The following is a 25,930-nucleotide window of genomic DNA, read 5'->3' as shown; positions in this document are numbered from 1 at the left end:
CCGGATCCCCGGATCCACGGCCGCAGCAGTGTGGAGCCAGCAATGCAGGAAGTGACGAGGTACTGGAGCGTACAATTGCGTGGTTGGGTGCCGCCCCGACGTACGTTTTGGAATGATCGTCTTCAGGAGGCGTGCCCAACCACGCTAGTGATGTTTATTTATATGTCCGTCAATGATATGGGAGGAGGGAGTGGGCGTGTGGTAGCCTCAGTAGCGGGTTCAATGCTACAATGCGCTCTACGGCGGTAATACAATACACCTCCAACATTCAATAAGATAAATATCTCTAAATACAAATCGCATATGATAATAAAGGTGATACACCACAGCTTAGCTACAAGTGTTCACAAAGTATAAGGTTAGAATGCCTATGAACGACACACTACATATTATAAAATTACAATAAGGATATAAGATATTTAATAATGTAGAAATAAAACAATTGGATTCTAAAACCAAAATTGAGAATGTGTGTTCTCCATATGGACGGACATAGATTTATACCCGAAACTATATATCCCCTATTAAATATGGGGTTACAAATAAATGCCATACTAATCTCAATTTTGATGACCCTATGATGAGACAACATATTTTAACCGATTGTGAGGTTAAATATAAAAATAGGATTATAAGTTAAAATAAGATTTTGAATTAAAATAAATAGATTAAAACATGGTTATGGTAAAAGAAATGTGATAAAATATATAGAAGACTCAGTACAATGTTAATAATTCGTTAAAAAGCAGTTCAGGTCCAATTCGATGTTGAGGCCTTGCGGATGCATCGTCCTCAAACGATGGATCCACATAGTCTCATTCTGTGAAACTGCCTGAGTCATATTAGTTCCTCTCCAATTACTGGTTATTTTATCTATACCAATAAATGTTAACTTGCTGGGGTCCTCATTATGAAACTGCGAGAAGTGCCTAGACACACTGTGATTCGGGAACCCGTTTTTAATATTTGCCACGTGTTCATTGATCCTTACTCGTAATTTTCTGGTGGAACGGCCCACGTATTGCAAAGAACAAGGGCATTCGAGTAGGTAGGTTACATGATGTGAGTCACATGTTATAAGGGGTTTCACCTTATATTCTTTCTGTGTAACATTAGATTTGAATTGAGTTACTTTTCTGCTTATTCTACTAGTGCTCTTACATGATTTGCACCTAGTGCAGTGATGGAAACCAGACCCATCAAGGAAGGTTAGAGGTCGTGGTGGGGGGTCGGGTACATTTGGAGCAATGATATTCCGTAACCCTGGTGCTCTTTTGTACACAAATTTTGGTTTGGGGGGTAGGATAGCGGCCAAGTCATTGTCTTTTAACAGTATTGGCCAATGTTTTTTAAAGATTTTTTCAATGCTTAGGTATTGTCTATGGAAACCTGAAAAGAAGGCCATTTCTGATGAGAAAGGTCTCTTCCTTTTGGTGGTCAGAAGTTCTTCTCGATCCATATTCAATACCTCTAGAGTAGTTTTTTCTAGTGTTTGTAAAGAATAACCTTTTTCTTTAAACTTCTCTGTTAGAATTTCAGATTGCGATTGAAAATCTGTAGCCATATCACAATTTCGGCGGATCCTCATGTATTGTCCTTTGGGAATGGTACTCAACCATTTTGGGTGGTGGCAGCTGTTGGTAGGTACAAATGCATTCCTATCCGTGCTCTTAAAATATGTGCGTGTACTAATTTTGTCCCTACTTTGGTCAGAATTAGATCCAGGTAGTTGATTGATGCTAGACTTGACGTAGCAGTAAATCGGAGTCCATATTGATTGCTGTTCATTCCATTAAGGAATATTTCCAAAGAAGGCCAAGATCCCTCCCACAAAAGAATAATATCATCTATATATCTCATATAGAAAATAAGAGATGCATGGTTGTCTTGATAAATGGTCTCCCCTTCCCACTTATTCAATACCAAGTTTGCAACACTGGGGGCATATCTAGCCCCCATTGCAACTCCCTTGACTTGATTGTAATACGAACCCAAAGCCCAGAAATAATTGTTCCCCATAGCCTGTTGCAACCCGTCTACAAGAAATTTGACTTGAACCTCTGATAGTCTGGAATCGGTTTGGAGTGCCAAAGTGACAGCAACAATTGCGTCCTCCTGTCGGATGTTTGTATACAGTGACTCGACGTCAACTGTAACCAACCAGGTGGATTCTGTAACTGTAACGGAGGATAAAGATTTTATGAGTTCACGGCTATCTTTTAAGTAGGATTTGCCCTTAATGACTAAGGGCTGGAGAAATACGTCCAAATATTCTCCAATTCTAGAATATAGAGAACCAATGCCACTTATTATTGGTCTTCCTGGTGGGTTCACTTTATCCTTGTGTACTTTGGGAACTATGTATAGAACCGGGGTCCTGGGTGTATTAGGGATGATGTATGTTGCCTCCTTTGGGGTCAATATGGACTTTGATGTGCCCTCTGTGGTCCATAATAGAAGTTGTTCCTTCAACTTGGTCAGAGGGTCTCCTCGCAGTAGTTTATAAGTGCTAACATCTTCCAATAGTCTTCCTATTTCCTTGTAGTAGCTCTCTTTGGTGAGAACCACTACCCCCCCCCTTTGTCTGCGGGGCGAATAATAATGTTCTTATTTTCCTCTAATTTTTTAATTCCTTCCTTTATGTAACCTTGTTGTTGAGTATGTTTGACATCCAAATCATTAATGTCGCTTTGGATCATGTTTTTAAATACTTCCACGTGGTGGTGGGTTCCTTTTTTGGGATTAAAAACGGAATTATTCCTTAATTCTGTATGGACAAATTCATTGTTTTCTTCAGTGATCGGTGTGGTGACACTCTGTTGTGAGAAATGTTTTTTTATATTGAGTTTTCTTATTTATTTCTCCACCTCCACCTGAAGACTTCAAATTTGTTGATATTTTTGTCTGGACAGAATTTCATGCCTTTTGCTAAAACTTCCATTTCAGCACTGGAAAATTCAGCTCCTGCCAAGTTAAAAATGCCCTCATTTAGTTGTCTCGAGGTCTTTTTCGACCTGGTTCCCCCTCTTCTCCCTCTTTTTCGGGGTTGGTTTTTTGAGGGTGGACTGGGGTAGTGGGAATCTTGTAGGGAGTTTTGTAGGGGATCTTGTATGGTTCTTTCCATCCCCTCCATTCCCCCCCTGGTGGTGGGTGGCTATGTTGGGCCGGCTTACCCCTGAAATTCCCTCTAAATTGGCCTCTTGAAGGTCTTGGTGTGTATTGGCTAGGTGGAGGATTATAGTAATAGTGATCATAATCACCTGGATAATTTTCCAGTGGGGCATATCTGTTGAAATTAGCTCCTCCATAGGGGGCTGGATAATAATCATATGGTGCTGGATGGTTACCATGATCACTATATGGTTGAGGACCCCTTCAAGACCTTCAAGAGGCCAATTTAGAGGGAATTTCAGGGGTAAGCCGGCCCAACATAGCCACCCACCACCAGGGGGGGAATGGAGGGGATGGAAAGAACCATACAAGATCCCCTACAAAACTCCCTACAAGATTCCCACTACCCCAGTCCACCCTCAAAAAACCAACCCCGAAAAAGAGGGAGAAGAGGGGGAACCAGGTCGAAAAAGACCTCGAGACAACTAAATGAGGGCATTTTTAACTTGGCAGGAGCTGAATTTTCCAGTGCTGAAATGGAAGTTTTAGCAAAAGGCATGAAATTCTGTCCAGACAAAAATATCAACAAATTTGAAGTCTTCATTGAGGTGGAGAAATATATAAGAAAACTCAATATAAAAAAACATTTCTCACAACAGAGTGTCACCACACCGATCACTGAAGAAAACAATGAATTTGTCCATACAGAATTAAGGAATAATTCAGTTTTTAATCCCAAAAAAGGAACCCACCACCACGTGGAAGTATTTAAAAACATGATCCAAAGCGACATTAATGATTTGGATGTCAAACATACTCAACAACAAGGTTACATAAAGGAAGGAATTAAAAAATTAGAGGAAAATAAGAACATTATTATTCGCCCCGCAGACAAAGGGGGGGGGGTAGTGGTTCTCACCAAAGAGAGCTACTACAAGGAAATAGGAAGACTATTGGAAGATGTTAGCACTTATAAACTACTGCGAGGAGACCCTCTGACCAAGTTGAAGGAACAACTTCTATTATGGACCACAGAGGGCACATCAAAGTCCATATTGACCCCAAAGGAGGCAACATACATCATCCCTAATACACCCAGGACCCCGGTTCTATACATAGTTCCCAAAGTACACAAGGATAAAGTGTACCCACCAGGAAGACCAATAATAAGTGGCATTGGTTCTCTATATTCTAGAATTGGAGAATATTTGGACATATTTCTCCAGCCCTTAGTCATTAAGGGCAAATCCTACTTAAAAGATAGCCGTGAACTCATAAAATCTTTATCCTCCGTTACAGTTACAGAATCCACCTGGTTGGTTACAGTTGACGTCGAGTCACTGTATACAAACATCCGACAGGAGGACGCAATTGTTGCTGTCACTTTGGCACTCCAAACCGATTCCAGACTATCAGAGGTTCAAGTCAAATTTCTTGTAGACGGGTTGCAACAGGCTATGGGGAACAATTATTTCTGGGCTTTGGGTTCGTATTACAATCAAGTCAAGGGAGTTGCAATGGGAGCTAGATATGCCCCCAGTGTTGCAAACTTGGTATTGAATAAGTGGGAAGGGGAGACCATTTATCAAGACAACCATGCATCTCTTATTTTCTATATGAGATATATAGATGATATTATTCTTTTGTGGGAGGGATCTTGGCCTTCTTTGGAAATATTCCTTAATGGAATGAACAGCAATCAATATGGACTCCGATTTACTGCTACGTCAAGTCTAGCATCAATCAACTACCTGGATCTAATTCTGACCAAAAATAGGGACAAAATTAGTACACGCACATATTTTAAGAGCACGGATAGGAATGCATTTGTACCTACCAACAGCTGCCACCACCCAAAATGGTTGAGTACCATTCCTAAAGGACAATACATGAGGATCCGCCGAAATTGTGATATGGCTACAGATTTTCCATCGCAATCTGAAATTCTAACAGAGAAGTTTAAAGAAAAAGGTTATTCTTTACAAACACTAGAAAAAACTACTCTAGAGGTATTGAATATGGATCGAGAAGAACTTCTGACCACCAAAAGGAAGAGACCTTTCTCATCAGAAATGGCCTTCTTTTCAGGTTTCCATAGACAATACCTAAGCATTGAAAAAATCTTTAAAAAACATTGGCCAATACTGTTTAAAGACAATGACTTGGCCGCTATCCTACCCCCCAAACCAAAATTTGTGTACAGAAGAGCACCAGGGTTACGGAATATCATTGCTCCAAATGTACCCGACCCCCCACCACGACCTCTAACCTTCCTTGATGGGTCTGGTTTCCATCACTGCACTAGGTGCAAATCATGTAAGAGCACTAGTAGAATAAGCAGAAAAGTAACTCAATTCAAATCTAATGTTACACAGAAAGAATATAAGGTGAAACCCCTTATAACATGTGACTCACATCATGTAACCTACCTACTCGAATGCCCTTGTTCTTTGCAATACGTGGGCCGTACCACCAGAAAATTACGAGTAAGGATCAATGAACACGTGGCAAATATTAAAAACGGGTTCCCGAATCACAGTGTGTCTAGGCACTTCTCGCAGTTTCATAATGAGGACCCCAGCAAGTTAACATTTATTGGTATAGATAAAATAACCAGTAATTGGAGAGGAACTAATATGACTCAGGCAGTTTCACAGAATGAGACTATGTGGATCCATCGTTTGAGGACGATGCATCCGCAAGGCCTCAACATCGAATTGGACCTGAACTGCTTTTTAACGAATTATTAACATTGTACTGAGTCTTCTATATATTTTATCACATTTCTTTTACCATAACCATGTTTTAATCTATTTATTTTAATTCAAAATCTTATTTTAACTTATAATCCTATTTTTATATTTAACCTCACAATCGGTTAAAATATGTTGTCTCATCATAGGGTCATCAAAATTGAGATTAGTATGGCATTTATTTGTAACCCCATATTTAATAGGGGATATATAGTTTCGGGTATAAATCTATGTCCGTCCATATGGAGAACACACATTCTCAATTTTGGTTTTAGAATCCAATTGTTTTATTTCTACATTATTAAATATCTTATATCCTTATTGTAATTTTATAATATGTAGTGTGTCATTCATAGGCATTCTAACCTTATACTTTGTGAACACTTGTAGCTAAGCTGTGGTGTATCACCTTTATTATTATATGCGATTTGTATTTAGAGATATTTATCTTATTGAATGTTGGAGGTGTATTGTATTACCGCCGTAGAGCGCATTGTAGCATTGAACCCGCTACTGAGGCTACCACACGCCCACTCCCTCCTCCCATATCATTGACGGACATATAAATAAACATCACTAGCGTGGTTGGGCACGCCTCCTGAAGACGATCATTCCGAAACGTACGTCGGGGCGGCACCCAACCACGCAATTGTACGCTCCAGTACCTCGTCACTTCCTGCATTGCTGGCTCCACACTGCTGCGGCCGTGGAACGCACGCTCCGGGGATCCGGACATCTCGCAGCTCACAGCACCCAGGATCTTCCCTAGTTGATTTTTGAATCACTAAAGCCTCAGTGCCGGGTCCAAGGCACTCACAAAGTAAGCGGCCACTTGGCTCCCTATGTATATGATTTTATACGTTATTAAAACGAGTTACACTATGTTTTGCCACCATTTATTTTTCATGCATACATCCGAGAACCCATGACTGTTATCACCACTGCTGTCAGGACGTATCCCATTCATACACAGGTGATCCTGTCAAAGCTTTAATTGTCCTCCATTTTTTATATCAAAATCAGGGGGAATTCCATCTGGTAAGGAGCCTGCCTATTCATTCACATTGGGTGTTTTGACAAAATCACGGTGAAGGTGGATCATTATAATTTTGATTGCAAGCACAACACTTCTCTCAATTAAGAATCACCTATGGGAATTCAATTTTCCAGCCTTAAACGTCATCACTGGACTCCTTGATTGTGGACTCATTTTTTGATTATCACCTTTATTGGGGACTCACTTTTTGACTATCACCATATTACCAATAGTGTCCAGTGTTTCTGGACATATTGATTTACTACAATATTTTGTTTCTTTTTGATGTCTAGTATTTATATCAAGTTTATAACCACTGTTTAATACTATTAATATTATTTATCTAGCGCGCTTCTTCTGTGTATGGTTGAAAAAATAACAGCCCATTAAAAATAGATTCCTAGATTGGTAGATTTGTGGCACCCAGCAGACAGCACAATAAAGAGCTAAATAAAAAAGAAGCCCTGAGCAAGAATAAATAAAATGCATGGGCAGAGGGCTGGCATGACTAAGGAAACAGGGTACTATATAGTAGGGAGTTTAGGATTGGTGAGTTAGTATGTGGGGGGGGGACAGAGGGAATAAAAAGGTCCCCCCTGGCAACACAGCTCAAGGGAAAGTTTTAGGAACCAGAACCATGTCCGGTGTAGACCAGCTACTGGCCCAGTTGCGGGCAGAGGCGGCGGCGCGAGGCCCAGATTGGCTTCAGGAGACACTGGGGACGATGCTGGTGCGATGGGCGGAGAACACAGGTACTGGGGGGAGGGAGTCAGTAATTTCGATCTGGAGCTTTTCACAGACGCAGCCGGCTCAACTGGTTTTGGAGCATTTTTCCATGGCAAGTGGAGTGCGGGCCCATGGTCACCGTGTTGGGTGGAGGGAGGGTTCACAAAAAACATGGTGCTGCTGGAGCTGATTCTGGTGGTGTTGGCAGTGGAGTTGTGGGGCGAGGCCTTTAGGGATCGAAAGGTGCGTTTCAACGAGGACAACATGGGGGTGGTGCAGGTGATCAACAGAGTGTCAGCGTCATCACCACCAGTGGTTCGGCTGCTACGGCATTTGGTACTGAGATGGTACTGAGATGCCTGCAGTTGAATGTTTTTATTTATGCAGTGCATCTCCCTGGGGTGGAGAAGACAAGCGCTGCATATAACAAAGTTTGGCAGGAATGGGCGGCTTTGGGTCGCATGATAGGAGTGGACACCAGGCGACCAGTGTCGTTTGAGGTCCTTCAAGGAGTTCTGGCTCAGTTAGCGGAGGTTTGCGCCTCGGTATATGAGGCCTCCTTGTTCTGAGTAGCATTTTTATTAGCATTCTTTGGGGCATTTAGGATCAGTGAGCTGATAAGCCCGTCTAAAAAGGTAAATGGGGGGATTTCGGCTGAAGAGGTGCGTTGCCAGGAGGATAGTGTGTCCTTGTGGTTGCGTAGATCTAAGATGGATCAGGTGGGGAAGTGTAGGAGAGTGCAGATCTTCTCGTTACCAGGGGGGCTGTGCAAGGGTTTATGGAGGTGTGCCTGGAGAGAGAGGGGTCTTTCTTGATACATGCTGACGGGTTCCCATTATCTAAATTTCAATTATCATTATCTATTTTTCAATTTCAATTTCAGGATAGAGGCGGCTATGGAAGCGTCTCGGAGTGGGTGTCGAGCAGGTTTTGGCTTTACATTCGCCCTCACTTGGTGGTAGGAGTGTAAGGGTAGTGGGGGCTGTTGATTAGTTTTGCTTTATGACTGAGGGGCTGGTAACATGTTGGTTGGGTCTGCTGTGGTTATGGTGGTAAGCTTGTTTTTCTCTTTCAGGTGCGGCGCCGGCTCTGGTCTGGATACTGGGGGACTCTTAAGTGTTCTGGGGGGCTAAGAGGGCTTAGGTTAGGTCGGAAGTTCGGCAATTGGGGTTTCTGAGACATGAAGCCTGTGTTCGCTGGCTGGGAGTACTGTGAATGTTGTGGAGTAGAATGGTTCCAGAGGTGCATCGTTTTGCACGTCTGGACCGCCCGTCTGATGTTTTAGTTTTGCACGCAGGCGGCAATGACCTGGGTGTTAGATCTATGTTTGATGCGACGAAGGATATAAAGTTTGATATACTTCATCTTCGCATGGCATTCCCGGACATGGTGATCGTGTGGTCTGACATGGTGGCTCGTACCACATGGCGGATGGCTAGGTCCTTGGACGGTATTAACAGGGTCCGAAGGGAGATTAATCGGGATGTGGCCATGTTCATGGTAAAGAATGAAGGGTTGGTTTTACGTCATTTGGAGTTGGAGGTGGACACATGGCGGTACCTTTGTGGTGATGGGGGGCATCTTAATAATGTGGGTATAGACATGTGGGCATTGGGATTACAGGATGGCATCCAGAGGGCTATCAGGGTGTGGAGGGGCACTCAACTGTAAAGGTTTTTACATTTGGGTGCTGTGGCGGGTGTCTGGTCTTTGCAGGGGAAGGATGATACCTTGGAAAGAAGTGTTCAGAACCTGTCGTTGTTGTTAGGTTCGGTTCTGGTTCTGTTGCCTAGGCTGGACCTTGGACAGTTGGATATTTTAACCCCCACACCGGTCGGTCAATTATAACACAGACACGATATATGCTGTATTATAGATTGCAAATTGTCTATATTGTTCAGAGTATTTTATACAGATTCAGATGTTCCTCTTTTAACAAGTTTCATTCTTACAAGCTACTTGCACACAGGATGTCTGTGCCGGAACTAGCCATTTAGCATAATCTATTTGTATTTTATGAAAAACCGCAAAACTTAAATGATAGAATAAAAGCAAAAACAAAAAATACATATTGAAATGTCTCTACAGAGACCTATGTTATATAAAATGGAATCCTAGATCTAAAATGGAGTAGATAATGTCAGACATATAATATTCCATTATTTCACATTCCTTACATCCCTCCTCTGATCCCAAAGAATGTTTACTTTCTTGGGATCACTCACTATACCAAATTTGGTTCGCCATCTAAATGGTATGAATCTTTTCCTTACTAGGTCTTGGCCTTTTCCTATCTTATGTATCAACCTGGGGTGAAGTAGCAAACCACAAAAGCGGTCACCACAAACAGTATAAGCAATAGTCCACAATATTTCCCTCCTTGTATCGTTCTATTGTACACCTGATTGGCAGTTAAGTGCTGGTTTTCCCGGACCCTTGCTCTATGGAGGGAGCCATCAGGGTCTCTAGCTTTGCGTCCTCCTTGTTCTTGAGCCCTCGCTCCAAGAGGGGAGCCATCGGGGCTTCTAGCTTTGTGTCCTCCTTGTTCTTGAGCCCTCGCTCCAAGGGGGGAGCCATCGGGGCTTCTGGGGTCTTTATCTTCAAGGGACCTTTTCCACCGTATATGGACCTTGGTAAATGGGGCCTGTCTTTCTCCTCACGGCCAATTGCTTAACCAATACCTCATCTCAGGTATAAAGGGGTGAGTTGGATCTGTGGAAAGAGGAGAAAGGGTGACAGCAACTCCTTCTTGGGTATGTTGGATAGTACTCACCAGATGTTTCATCCAAGTCTCCTGTTGAGAAAACAAATCATTATCCTTTCCTACACTATTCTCAGCTGGAGGATGTCCCATGAGTATCTCAAAAGGGGAATACCCTCTAGAATTAGGAGTGACCCTTATCTGATAAAGTACACCTGGAAGATAATGTTTCTATTCATTCGTTCCACAATTACCAAAAGATATTTTACATTTCCTTTCTGTTTTGGCATATGTGTAAAGTCTATTTGTAAGTCTGTAAGAGGTCCTAATGGAGGGGGCAAATCATGTGCAGGGATACGGACAAGCGGGCATACCCTGAACCTGAAGAGGCAGTTTTTTTTTTTTTTTTTAAATATACGTTACAGGTCTTTGCTTACCACCATGCTCCTGAGTCAGAACAGCAGCCATGGCATTCCCCACAACGAGACAATACAGTGAAAAGGCCCTACCATGTTGTATCAACCCCAAAGCGGGTGCATTACAAAGTGAACGCACCAGTGTGTCATAGGCAGTGACCATCTCATGGGTCCAGTTAATTTGTTTGGGGGCTGTGGCGAGTGTAGCCTTCCTAAGGACTGAGTCATGAAATGAACAGTCTGAAATCCATTGCCTACAGTACACTATTGAGCCTAGGAAAGACAGCAGTGAGCGCTTGTCGCTCGGTCTGCTCAGTGCCGATATGGCCTCTACTCTGGCAGGGGATACCAGCCTGGCACCTTCCGAGATGACCGCTCCCAAGTATTCCACCTGAGACGAGCACCACTGCACCTTCTTGAAAGACGCTGTAAGAATGTAAAATTAATAACTAATATTCTTATAGCTTCAAGGGCGTATCTGAATGAAGATCATTCATAGTCAGGTTGATTTGAAAATAACGTGTGAGTTTATTGTCACACAGGTGGCATCATAAACACAATGAAAAATAGTATAAAGTTCAGTTTAGCGTAGATGAAAATATATGGAATTGAATTGATAGTATTGTAGCAAGCTTATGAAAGCATGTGTGCAGCCTCAGGCATGTTGTCTTCTGAGATTTTCCAAAGTGATGCCGGAAGAAACAGGAAATGACGTTTGACTTCTGGCTTCAGCTGTTCTCCTAGTCAATATGTCAGTATGTCAGTGTTGTCTTTCAAAGAGGGTGTGAATGAGTGTGTCTTAGTTTAAGTGTGATGTAAATGTGAGTGAGTATCAGTGTGTCATGTAAGTGTGTGGTGCAAATGTGTTCAGCCTTCTTTAAAGCAAAGCTTAAATATATGTTACAAGTGAACGTCATGACCTCATACGGCCCAGGCTTAGACCCTTGTATGGCAAATATTAATATCTGCTAGGTTCAGCAATATGAAGATCTTAGCACAGAGTCGTATGGAGTTTGATTGACAGGCACACATGTGACACTCTATACTTAGAGTAGTGTGCTTGATGATGCAATGTCATAGAACATATATTATCAGCTATAAAGCTATAACTTCATTAAGTAACTATATACCAATACATACTAGTATAAATACGATTTTACTAAACTAGCTTAACAATAGATATGAACTAGTATATTATTGATATCACTACGTAAATACAGATCTATTCTGAATCTATTCTTGTCAACCTACACCAGGATTCCTTATATGTCATTCTCAAATTGGCTATCCGTAATGCTCAGTTTTGGATAGAAGAATTATGTCATATCAATTGATCAAGGTCATTCATTCATACCTAATTATTATGATTAATCATAAATCAAAATATGTTTTGCAAGCTTGCCATGAATTGCCGAATTATGAATTTGGAATAATATTCTAACAATCCCCCCTGAATTATGATTAATCATACTAAATCATTTAATACACACATACATACATTCATATCTCATTTTCTCCACCTTGTATCAAACGATTGGACACGATATTCCTCAGAACTGAAGCAACTAGAAATTTTCCTTTTCCTAAATGCTTTACTCTTTACTTTTAACTCTTCTTAGATTTATCTAATCAAAATCTTACCAGAAATAATGGTATAGATTTTAAAAATGTATAACATAATGATGACTAATATCAATAATTATTAATATTAATAATAATAATAATAATGAAAATTATTAAAATAAGTAAATAATGCAATAATATATTTCCATATATGTGCTCAAATAATATTTTAGCTCTTTGGAAATATACTTTATACTCTAAAACTTTCATAACTTTCCATAGTTCTATTAATGATATCTTTCTTAAGTTATGAACAAAAAATGTTCTATTAACTAGAATGAGTGTGCTAACATTCAATATGTGAATAAATAAAAATAAATAAAAATAATAATCCTAACTTCATGTGAACATTAATATCATAATAATTGGATAATCAAAAAATGTATATGTATATGTGGACAAATGTTTCAGTCCTAAATTGTTTATCTATAGTAGATAGATAATGTTCCTTCCGATTAATGTTTCTTCATGAAATGTCTTTAAAATGTCTTATTCAAGTTCCGTTAGAAAAACCTTGATGAATAAGATAAAATAGTTCATAAATATGAAATATAAATCTTTTGTCAAATATTCTTCCAAAAAGGATCTCTTCTTTAACTTTGAATTTCTCTTTGCTCTTTATAGAAGCTTGTTATCCTCCATATTTGTTTGATTTTAGATGCCATATCTGTAAAAGAGAGGCAGTATCATTACTCAGGAATAAAATATTTATATTAATTCTTGTACATCTTCCTATTTTTTCAACAAATATTAAAACATTATGAGACAATAACTTTGTGAAATTGTTAAAACTATATGTGAAATACTATCTCATATTTTCCTTCAAAGATATTTTCTGTGTGACTATGTACTTCTATGTACTGTCCTTATCCTGTCTAAAAATAACCTAAATTATAAAATATATGTACTGTGAGGTTTAGGTATGTCAGGACGCAATATTTCATTTTTCGGTCATGATACAAATTCTATTTCTAACGAACAAAGTTAGATTTCATATCACCCCAGAGATGACAATGGACTATGCCTTTGTTCTCACCTCTAAACGATTAGAAATATGCGTAACTGTATTCTGTGTTGGAGTTCTTACTTTAGTGTCAGAGTGTTCTGCAAGTACTTCAATGCATTTCTCAGCTCTTACGCTGGAAATCTGAGAAAAAGACTTCTCAGCTACAGCTGTATAAACATGTGCTGGTGTAAATTTCTGTTGATGTCTTTCGTTCCCATCTATCTGAATGTGTATTTGTAATAAAGCTCTGAACCATAAAGGATATATTTTCTTAATTTCACTAAAATTACCTTCCTCAAAAATACCTTTTAATGAACAGTCAGGTGTCCGTACAATGGTTTTGTTTGATTTTACTATGCTCTCTGTAACTTTAATTGCATAGTAAACACTTAGAAGTTGCTTCACACCTGGCTCAAAAGTTTTTTCAAAAAATGATAAAACTCTGGAGAAATAGGCAATTATTTTCTCCTTACCTTCTTGTAACTGAAACAATGTTACCGAGATGGCATTCTCAGATACATGAGTTTTCAAAACAAACGATGTTTCAGAACAGACCTTTATTGTACTTAATGCTGGAGCATTCTGCAAATCTTTTTTCAACACTTCAAAAGCATTTTTCTCATTTTGACCCCACTGGTCAACTATATTACCTTTATTCCTTAAAAGATTATATAGTGGATTAACTTTTTCTGCGAAACAATGTACAAACTCTTTGCAATAATTTATTTTATGCAAAAATTTATGCAATGCCTTGTAAGTTGTTGGAGTTGGGATAACAGTAATATCCCTAACTGTTTCTTGCAACAATTGTCTCTTTCCTTGACTAATTTGCATGTGAAGGAATTTCACTTGACTTTTCATCAGCTGAACTTTTGTTGTGTTTAATTTTAAACCTTCAGCTTGTAACATCATAAACAATTCAGACAAAAGAGCCATATGTTCATCGATATTCTGAGTACTCAGCAAAATCGTATCCACGTGCTGACAAATGCAATCTGGCCTAGAAAATTTAGAAAGTATTGTTGCTATAGTTTCATGAACTATACCATCACCAATACCTAGATCAGGTATTAATCGAGTGAACGTATAAGTCTCTTTTCTGAATGTGAACGCAAGTTTGTACTGACAACTTTTAGTTAAAGGAATGGAAAAATGGCTACCAGCGATTTCTAGTACAGAAAACACTTTGTTCTCAACATTCAAATGTAATTTTATGTTAGATTTATCAGGAAGAACTGGGCTATTTGTAATGTTTTTATCCAATGTTTTTACGTCAACTGATAAAGAATATGAATTATCAATATTTTTGATAGGCCAAATACAGTTATTTACCACTGATTTAGCTTTTTTTACAATTCCTAGTTGTACAAATTCTTGAATAATGTCAGAAAGTGGACCAATTGATTCTGGTGGTAACTCACTCTGATCAAGAGGTTCTGGATCCTTCCCTTCAATATTTAATTCGGCACTTTTCAAAGTTCCAAAGTCATTTTTGAACTTTGACCGCAAACTTGGAAAACATTGTACCACTTTCTTTAAAGCACAATTACCATCAACATCAGGCCACTTTTGTTCTGTAGACATATTGGTAACAGAACCAACATCACTGTATACAGAGGGATCAATCAGCACTGATTTGAGCCTAGATGGATCTTTCCAAATACTTTTATTAGCCAAATCAATCACCCACTTTTGTTTATTGATAACATCAATGCCAAGTATATTCTCTGCTTCGTGACAGACCCAAATGTTAATATTAGTTTTCACGAATCCAGGTACTTCAAATGTTACATTGGATACCTGTCTAGCAGTGGAATTACCTGTATTATTAAAACCCACTATATTACACATAGGAGAATTTGGTTTCACAGGTATGTTTTCTTTGATAAGGGTAATCTCAGATCCACTGTCTAAGAGACAATTAATATGTTTACCATTTATCAAACATTGTAAATATGGTCTCCCATTCTCGTCCAAAATAATTGGTGCTACATATTGTAATGGCAGAGAAATTGAATCCGGGTGTGATTCTATTTTTGGCAATGGCAATAAACCTTCTTTTTCAGTGACAGCTCCTTTTGCCATATTGTCTGAACTACTGTGAACAGTCAAATTACTGATCTGTTTGACTTCAGTGTCATAAGGCAATTCAGTCAAAATGTTATCTTGACATGAAAAATCAGGTTGCACAAAAGCTGATTTTTCATACTCCATATCTTTAGTTCTTATTTGTAAGTCACTCTTAAACTTAAAGCAATGTTTTTTCATATGGCCAAATCCATGACAGTAAAAACACATCATGGGGTCGTCTCCTTGACTCACTTGACTGCACCTGTCCTTGTCATTCCTGCTAAGACCTGTCGTTTCTGACACGTCTGTAGCCTGACTATTTTTGTCACATTGAATAATAGAAACCTCGTGTGCGAGACTGCTTTGATTCAATTGTCTCCTAATTTTGTCAATGAAACTTACTATAGCATTTAAATTTTGACGTTCCTGTACTATGGCCACTGAAGTTGGGTCAAGGTATTTACATTTTTTTATGAAAGCCATTTTTAAACCTGGGTCAGTTTCATCATCTACTCCAAATATCATTTCATAAACCTTGCAAAATCTTGTTTTAAACCAAAATGGATCTTCTTCTGCAGTAGTCTGTAATAGGTCTAGCATTTCTATGGTCGGTTTTTGTTCACCGGTCATACATAGCAATAATAGTCGCAATCTATCTGTGGCGTCATTTTGACCTTCATCATCACTAACAAGTGAATGGATTCGTTTAGCAAAATTAACAGGAATCCACAACTGAAAAATGTAATTGCGTTGATCGTTTGAAAGATTAAAACGATCTGCAAACATTTCAAATAAATCCCAATTAGAAAATACAGTAGCCTCAACGTCATAAATAGGAAAGTCTTTTAGAACCTTCATCAGCTGATCATGAATTTGCAATTTAAGTTTTGCAGTCCTACATAATAAGTTTTTATGCTTCATTTCCATTTCATCAGTAGCATCAACATTCTCTATTTCCGAACTTTCCGGAAAATAAGATTGTAGCTTTGACTTGGTTTCAACCTTTTTGTCATCTGTATTTATTACAGCAATCTGTTTACTGTCATTTTGCAACTCTGGCAAAATCATGTTTTTAGATCCTAATTGTTCCTCAAGATTTTCTATGTAATTACACAAAATCTCACAGTTAGAACAACTGAGAGCATCCTGGGACACATTTTTATGTATTCCTGTGTTCTGTACATTATTTGTCTCTGTCTGGTTTAGTGTACACACATTTTTGGCAGGTAAAATATCAATAATCATCTTATTAAATATTCTTACCAATTTCAATACATTACTTATTTTCTTACGTAATTTATTCACAGTAAACCTGGATTTGTCTATCTGGACATTGGAATTTAAGCATTCTTGGTACATATACAACCACAAGTGACTGTCATTTGGATAAAAAGACACATCTTTAAATTCTAGCTTACTATCTCTAGCTATTTCATCTATAAAATTCATAATTTTTTTTTTACTCACCGTTATTAGAAGGATTTCTCGTCATCAACCGTCTGTTACTGGACTGTTGTCCACATCTGACGCGACACAAACGCCTCTTGCTTGATAGGTTCTGAACCGTCTTTTTTCTCGAGACTGGAATATTCGCAAAAACTGCGCCAATCTCTCCCCCCCTCATCAAGGGTCGAGATTAAACTGTAAAAATAGAGATAAGACAGTACTTTCTTTGGCTCGCCACTGTAAGAATGTAAAATTAATAACTAATATTCTTATAGCTTCAAGGGCGTATCTGAATGAAGATCATTCATAGTCAGGTTGATTTGAAAATAACGTGTGAGTTTATTGTCACACAGGTGGCATCATAAACACAATGAAAAATAGTATAAAGTTCAGTTTAGCGTAGATGAAAATATATGGAATTGAATCGATAGTATTGTAGCAAGCTTATGAAAGCATGTGTGCAGCCTCAGGCATGTTGTCTTCTGAGATTTTCCAAAGTGATGCCGGAAGAAACAGGAAATGACGTTTGACTTCTGGCTTCAGCTGTTCTCCTAGTCAATATGTCAGTATGTCAGTGTTGTCTTTCAAAGAGGGTGTGAATGAGTGTGTCTTAGTTTAAGTGTGATGTAAATGTGAGTGAGTATCAGTGTGTCATGTAAGTGTGTGGTGCAAATGTGTTCAGCCTTCTTTAAAGCAAAGCTTAAATATATGTTACAAGTGAACGTCATGACCTCATACGGCCCAGGCTTAGACCCTTGTATGGCAAATATTAATATCTGCTAGGTTCAGCAATATGAAGATCTTAGCACAGAGTCGTATGGAGTTTGATTGACAGGCACACATGTGACACTCTATACTTAGAGTAGTGTGCTTGATGATGCAATGTCATAGAACATATATTATCAGCTATAAAGCTATAACTTCATTAAGTAACTATATACCAATACATACTAGTATAAATACGATTTTACTAAACTAGCTTAACAATAGATATGAACTAGTATATTATTGATATCACTACGTAAATACAGATCTATTCTGAATCTATTCTTGTCAACCTACACCAGGATTCCTTATATGTCATTCTCAAATTGGCTATCCGTAATGCTCAGTTTTGGATAGAAGAATTATGTCATATCAATTGATCAAGGTCATTCATTCATACCTAATTATTATGATTAATCATAAATCAAAATATGTTTTGCAAGCTTGCCATGAATTGCCGAATTATGAATTTGGAATAATATTCTAACAGACGCTAAGTGACCCTTGTCAGCGAGGTGGTCTAACAGATGCACAGAGTCATTACTACAGCCAGTTTCTGTCCCATTTCCTATTAGAAGATCGTCCACGTATTGGATCAGAACTGAACCATGTTCAGGCACCCAGTCAGTCAGGGATTGATTTAACACCATGCTGAAGGCGGCCGGACTATCCACAAAGCCCTGCAGTAACCTGGTCCATGTCAGTCGGTCGCGTTTCCATGAAAAACTAAAGAGGGGCTGACTAGCAGCATCAACGGGCACACTAAAAAATACATTGGCAAGGTCTATCACCGTATACCATTTATGTTCTGGTGTCAGAGGAGCAAAGATGGTGCCAATATCTGCAACGAGGGGAGGTAGAGGTATAATGCATTTGTTCAAGGGTCTTAAATCTTGTACCAAGCGCCATGTTCCGTTTGCCTTTCTTACGGGGTTAATGGGTGTGTTCCAAGGACTGATGACTGGAGTCAGTATGCCCTTTTGTAAAAATAATTCTATCTGTGGGTCTATACCATTCAACTTCTCCTCAGACAGGGGATATTGTTTCTGAAAAATGGGGAGACATCCCTGCCTGATTGTCGGCCGGTAGGGTGTGCAATTTAGGAAACCCACAGAATCTTTGGACTCTGCCCATATTTTATGCTGACCTACTGGTGGGGGTATAGCCACAAAGAAAGATCTGATGTCCACCCGTTTCTGCACTGACACATCACAGTCTGGTGATTTAACTGACACGGTGCCATTGGGCTCAAAAATTATTTTGATCCGTAATTTGGACAGTAAGTCTCTACCAGCTAGAGAGACTGGGCAAGTAAGTAACAGAGCAAAACTGCATTTACATAGAAACTTGCCATCCTGGTTACATATTTCTAAGTCTGATGTTATGTCATGTGGTGTTGGTATCCCATTAATTCCCTGTGTCAACCGGAACGGAGGTGTCTTCCCCCTCTACAACAAGGTTTCAAGTAGGTAAAGCCTGCCAAATGCCAGAACAAGAGCAAAGAACTAAGGAGATTGTGCCTGTTGGTTCCACTGTGGGTACTGGGCTATCTGTCTATTGTCATTCCAGTTAGGGTTTTGACCTATATAAGCTCCCCTGTTTCCCTTTTTACCTCAATGACTTTGTCTCCCTTGTGGCATAATCTATTTGTATTTTATGAAAAACCGCAAAACTTAAATGATAGAATAAAAGCAAAAACAAAAAATACATATTGAAATGTCTCTACAGAGACCTATGTTATATAAAATGGAATCCTAGATCTAAAATGGAGTAGATAATGTCAGACATATAATATTCCATTATTTCACATTCCTTACAGTTGTTATGGGTCCTGATGGTGTGCTTCCATTTAACAGAGGTTTAGCTGGAAGCATTGGTAACAGGTGCATTGCGGTCATGGTTGTCTCTGAGCCAGCATGTTGGCTTAAGGCCTATTAGCGGATTTGAGAGGTACCACAGGGCAATAATGTACACGTATGGTAATCGAGGTTCCTGCAAAGATTGACACTAGTAGTTGACTGATGGTTTTATAACAGAGTTTTATGTTCATTGTTAATTTAAATAGCATTTGTTAATAAATAAGGCTGCTACGCCTATGTTTTTCTTCAACCATCAGTGTGGTCTCGTTAATTAGGTCATAAGTAAGAAGTGGGGTTAAAAGGCATAGGGAAAAGAAGGTACATCTGTTTTACAATAGTCATGAAAGAATGTGTCCAACTTTTGTTTTAGATTAGCTCACAGTATCGATGTAAACTATGGTTAATGCATCAAATTTTGCACCCAATCCCTAGTTACTTTCAATACAGGAACATTAAAGGATCACTAAAGGAAAATTATTTTTTTGCTGAAATTACTGTTTACAGGGTATAGAGACATAATAGTTAACTGATTCATTTTAAAAACGATTAAAAATAGATAAAAATCAATCATATAATGTGCCTCCTAGATACAAAAACGAAACTGAAAGTAGTTTAGTCTTTGCATGTTATTTTATTCCTCTGTGCTGGACAGTGCCATAGAGAGTCATGGCTAGGAAAACAAAACTAAACTCTCCCATGTCTTTTTTCATATGGAGCCAGACAACCAGGAAGTGTCCAGAACAGCGCAGTTTGACAGCAACATCAGAGCAAAAACGAGCAATGAGGACATGAAACCAGGACTGCAGTAAGGTAAAGGAAGCTATTTAGCTAAAAAAAAAAAATTCCTTTAGTTACCCTTTAACTATATAGACTAGAATCATATAACATTATCAGGGCCTAATTTCTGTAATCATACAGAAAATGTGTTCAATATTTTACTTTTAGGTCCCATTTTATTGCCAACACCTCTTAACTATAATGCATCTGCTAGAAAATCATCTATGGAAATCTTTATAGCTTCATGATTGCATGACCTTCAATTTCCTTTCATTTTCTGTTCCATTAAACAGAAATGTATGTGTACTAAAGTGAATAATCAGGAAAATATATGCAGAGCATTTCTATATTCTACTTAGAATAAAACAAGAACACTGCAAGTTCATCATATACCAGGGTTATCAATCAGAAGCAACAACATGAACATTTGTGTAACCCCAGCATGTGAATATAAATGTCAGGTAGTTCAGCATCAAGATTAGTGTCAAAAGAGCAATTGTATAAATAAAATGAATCTTTCTACATGTAAGCTATGTTTTCAAATGTACCTCCTTAGCAATCTTTTGAATTGGGTCCTTGGGCATAATGCATTGTGGAGACTAGAAGCTGTAGTTATCCTTGAAACACTGCTTTCACTATTTTATCTGCACTTTAAAAATACATGGAGAAGGATAGATTTTGTCTTTGACTTGCAATATGCAATATGCATGTGAAATATCAGGCTGATTTACTAAAGGCAAATGGGCTGTTCATTTTTCAAGAGTATTTTATTTTAGCTTTTTGACTGTGGGGAAAATTCACTTTGCAAAGAATACCCAATCACATACACTGAAAACACAAAAACAATATTTTTGCTTGGATGTAAGCAGGGGATTAACCTACTCCAATCATCCAAGCATGTGCAACCAAAAGTATTGTGTTTTATTTTGCTTTGCTCCTTTCCATGATAGGGCATTCTTTGTAAAGTGAATTTTCACTGCATTATCTAAGCTAAAGCATAATTCCCTTTTCAAGTAAACAGTCGGTTTGCCTTAAGTTAGATCTCTTGCACACTGGGGCGGTTTTCACGCACTTTAGTGCTGGAAATGGCCTTTGTTTAGCACCTGAAAACCACCTACCATTCATTCCAGTGTGACTTTTCACACTCGGATGGTGCGCTTGTGGGACGTTCCGAAAAGTCCTGCAAGCAGCATCTTTGAGGTGGGTTGACAGTACTGTATTTAGCACTCCCAAAATGCCCTGCCCATTAGACTGAAAGGGCAGCACTTTGAAAGCGTTGCAGAACAGGAGTGTTTAACCCTGTTTTGAATAAGACTCTGGATGAGATCCAAGTGTGTAATCAAGCCACACATATGATGTCTTCTTAAAGGCATCCTTGTCTCTGGTAGAAGCAGCCCTGCAGCCTAGAGCTGTGGTGAAAGTTCTCCAACCCCTTAAAGTAGGGGAAACGTGTATTCTCCATTCCAGAGAATTGGGTACAGAGGATCCTGCCATCTAGCAGTTTCTGAGACATTTCAGAGAGCATTATGTTTTTCAGTAGATACCTTGGAAGACTCCATAAGGCAGCTTTCCTGGGTCAGCACCATGTCTGTGCACATGAGAAGAACCCGAAGGCTTGAATGTTGTCTAACTTTGTGGTTGTGCTATCAGAATACGGTCAGACTATGTCACACTAGCATGTGATAATTACTATGTGAATCACCAAAACAAGTGTGTATACAAGAATAAAGTGCAACTGCACAGATGCATAACAAACATATAATATTGAATAATAAATATCAATAATACATTAGACTCCTGGTTTGTTTGATCTCTGTAATCGAGATCTATACTACATGTATCTGGTAGGAGGCTACTTTTTTCTAAGGAGCACTTTTTGGAGCACTGGAGCATCTCCTAAAGTTGATTTTTGTGAACCAAACACTTTATTTGACACATTTGCACTGCATTTGCATTTTTTTTTTATATATACATGGATCCTATGGACTGCATTTAATAATTTATTGATATTTTTGATTCAATATTATACGTGTGTTTGTATAAAAAAATATCAGAAGGTATCCAAAGGATAAAAACTGATCCTAGCGCTCTATGGACGTGGTGGAATATGTGTAATAATCAATAGTTTTGCAGACAAGCAGCTGTTATAATAGGGTAAGAAATGAAAAGCAATGTGTCTCTGAATAGAAGCACTAACAGCGCTAAGGTGACTAATTAAACCTGTAATTAACCTTCTGCTAAATTAGTCTCACTGAGTGAGGATGAATGCAATGTGTATGACCACAAAATGAAATAGGTTTAAAATATAAAATCATGTGAACCAAAAGGAATAAAAATGCATAAAGTCCATTCACAGAAAAAACTGTATAAAGTCTCTTAAACCGATGTATTTCATAAAATCCTTGAAACTTCCAATTGTAAAATAATCTTCATACCGGGTCTCCCTTAGGAGTTCTACTCACCAGATGCCTATGGTGTGTTCAGCATTAAGAACTCCTTGCTCATACTGGGATTCCTTTCAATGGATTGCCTTAAAAGTCTCCTCAATCTTCCAAAAATATCTCCTTCCTCCTGTTGTCACCGTATCTCAGTAGGTTTGGTATAGGTCATAAATGAGGGAGTGTTTCATGTAAGGCAAGTGAAAAGACATATAGTGTAATACTGTTTTTTATTGAGAACCATGCCCCATAAAAATATATATATGCTTACAAATGTTGAAGATAAAATACAGCACATCAAACGTAGTGAACTGCAGCTCTCGTCCGCTCTAGGTGCACAGTCAGCTCAGCTCCAGCTGACAGGCTCCCAGTTCAGTGTGAACGCTGTGTGTAGTGGAAGAAGCACGTCGTGTAGCCACGCCCTGACGCGTTTCGTGATTGGCTCACGTCTTCAGAGGGCCTCTGAAGACGTGAGCCAATCACGAAACGCGTCAGGGCGTGGCTACACGACGTGCTTCTTCCACTACACACAGCGTTCACACTGAACTGGGAGCCTGTCAGCTGGAGCTGAGCTGACTGTGCACCTAGAGCGGACGAGAGCTGCAGTTCACTACGTTTGATGTGCTGTATTTTATCTTCAACATTTGTAAGCATATATATATTTTTATGGGGCATGGTTCTCAATAAAAAACAGTATTACACTATATGTCTTTTCACTTGCCTTACATGAAACACTCCCTCATTTATGACCTATACCAAACCTACTGAGATACGGTGACAACAGGAGGAAGGAGATATTTTTGGAAGATTGAGGAGACTTTTAAGGCAATCCATTGAAAGGAATCCCAGTATGAGCAAGGAGTTCTTAATGCTGAACACACCATAGGCATCTGGTGAGTAGAACTCCTAAGGGAGACCCGGTATGAAGATTATTTTACAATTGGAAGTTTCAAGGATTTTATGAAATACATCGGTTTAAGAGACTTTATACAGTTTTTTCTGTGAATGGACTTTATGCATTTTTATTCCTTTTGGTTCACATGATTTTATATTTTAAACCTATTTCATTTTGTGGTCATACACATTGCATTCATCCTCACTCAGTGAGACTAATTTAGCAGAAGGTTAATTACAGGTTTAATTAGTCACCTTAGCGCTGTTAGTGCTTCTATTCAGAGACACATTGCTTTTCATTATACGTGTGTTATTCATCTGCAAAGTTGCACTTTACTCTTCTATACTCACTTGTTTTGATGATTCACATAGTAATTATCCCATGTCATATCAGGATTTAAAGGGGGACATTTCACAATTTTTTACACATCCTCATTTATTTGTCAGTAACCTGGTGTCTCCTTGGGATGTTTCCCCTGATCTATGTTGTGATACACATTGCGCCTTTTCTTTATTCTGATGTGGAGATGTCCTTGGCTTTAAGTACTGTCTTGCAAATGTTGTTTGTTTGCATTTGCACGTGAGCATGGGGGAAAAGGTGCTTTATTTTATTTTAACCCCAAATTATAATTTCTTAAAACGTACATTACAGGACATAGGGCACTTCGTAGTCCTGACTTCTTGGGATGTCCCAAATAATTCAGCATGAGTGGACAACACAGAAACAATGCCAACATGCACAATTGGTGGAGAACTCACTACAGAGTCACCTGCAAGACATTCTGGTCAAAACTGGTTTACCTGATTAGTTCTATCGGCATCATTAATTGTAACGGAATGACCCATGACAACCAGAGACTTTTGAAGGATGTGGGGTACTCCTGTGCTAATGAATCTTGGGTCTAGGGCCATCCTGTGCCCCTTTTGGGCATAGGATGACTGGAAAATATTAATTATAAATGACACGAGATGGGACATTACTGATAATTCATGTTGCAGGATATCTTGAGATATTACAAGTTGGTTCATGCTGACCCACACCAGGTCAATAGAGTGTTTTCATTCAATGTGAGGACACATGCTCTTGAGATGTTAATTGGGGCTGCTCCAAGACATTGCATTGTCTATTGTGTGATGCTAGCGAAGTCGTAAAGGTCAGATGTCTAGCTTTGAGGTGTTAATTCAGCCTGGCTCCTAAAGACCTTTCATTATGTATGCTAATCAGGGCTTTTTTTCAGGGGGAACTTGGTGGAACTCAGTTCCACCACCTTTGCCTCAGACCCTTTGGTGCCTCCTCACCACAATCACTTGTAAACACAGAAGTCTGGTTTCTGTGTTTACAAGTGACAGCTCTGCACTCTGTGTGTAACCCCCAGAACTCTGCACTCTGTATGTTATGCAATCCTGGTATTTAATGCCCCTTTAAGACCCTTCTACTGTTTGTGAAATCTGAACGGGGTCGTGGTTGAGTTCCTGCACCTATTTTCTGATAAAAAAAGCTCTGATGCTAATAATACTGTTTTGTGTGTGGAATGTGACTTGTCAAGCTGTAGTAATTACCTCCTCTAATGCGGAGACAGGCTGTCTGGAATGTTTAGTAATTAGCCCATCTGAAGGTGTATTGAAGCCCCATTGTGTGATGCTGGGGGTGGAGAGTTCTTTGTTCCTTTGATTACTGTAAACATGCCTGTACTGCATAAAAAGCTGAGAGCTAACCAATAAAGATCATTCATACATTTGACTCAGAACATAGAGCGTATGTCTCGACTCTCTGAGGGAATTATTATGGATCGTGTCTGCTGGATTGTGGAGTGTCAGATAAGCTGTCGTGGTTGATGGAATGGGAATATCGTAAACGGTGGTGACCGTTACATTAATAATCCAATTTTTTCTTTTAACTTACACAGTATTGCTTATACGAACAAATATAAATACAAGTTACATATTAGCAGTTATCATGAGTAAAATATTGTCTGTATAAATAGACTTGTATTTACTGTAAAAAGATGACATTTAACTCATTTGTGAACAATAAAGTCTTGAAAGCATTAGATATTTGCAATTGTAGATCTTAATATGGTTCTTTTAAACAAGCTTTAAGTAAAGCCGTGTTAACCAAAATGTTGTTATAAATCTGTAGAAGTACAAGCAGATTTATTATATCTATCTGCTGTGTTGCCCACAAGGGATTTGAGTGCCTATGCTACAGGCTTTTAATTAGATGGCAAGTTTTCCTTATGAATAAAACACATTTTCCTTACAGATAACAAGACAGGCTCTTGGATAGCTATTCCTTATGGAATCCATTT

The 25,930-nt window shown here is 38.8% G+C and overlaps 1 long non-coding RNA gene across 1 annotated transcript; it reads right to left on the bottom strand.

Annotated features, from left to right (window-relative positions):
• Nucleotides 1-12,700: 12,700 nt before the first annotated feature.
• On the bottom strand, nucleotides 12,701-17,081 carry LOC120946173. Its single transcript, XR_005750648.1, has 2 exons — nucleotides 16,910-17,081; nucleotides 12,701-13,033 (listed from the first exon to the last, which is right to left on the bottom strand). It is a non-coding gene; the product is annotated as an uncharacterized LOC120946173 (long non-coding RNA).
• Between the last annotated feature and the right edge of the window lie 8,849 nt (nucleotides 17,082-25,930).

Source organism: Rana temporaria, chromosome 1 (genome assembly GCF_905171775.1).
Source record: "Rana temporaria chromosome 1, aRanTem1.1, whole genome shotgun sequence".
NCBI classification, from domain to species: Eukaryota; Metazoa; Chordata; class Amphibia; order Anura; family Ranidae; genus Rana; species Rana temporaria.
This window is presented reverse-complemented; position numbering and strand designations above follow the sequence as displayed.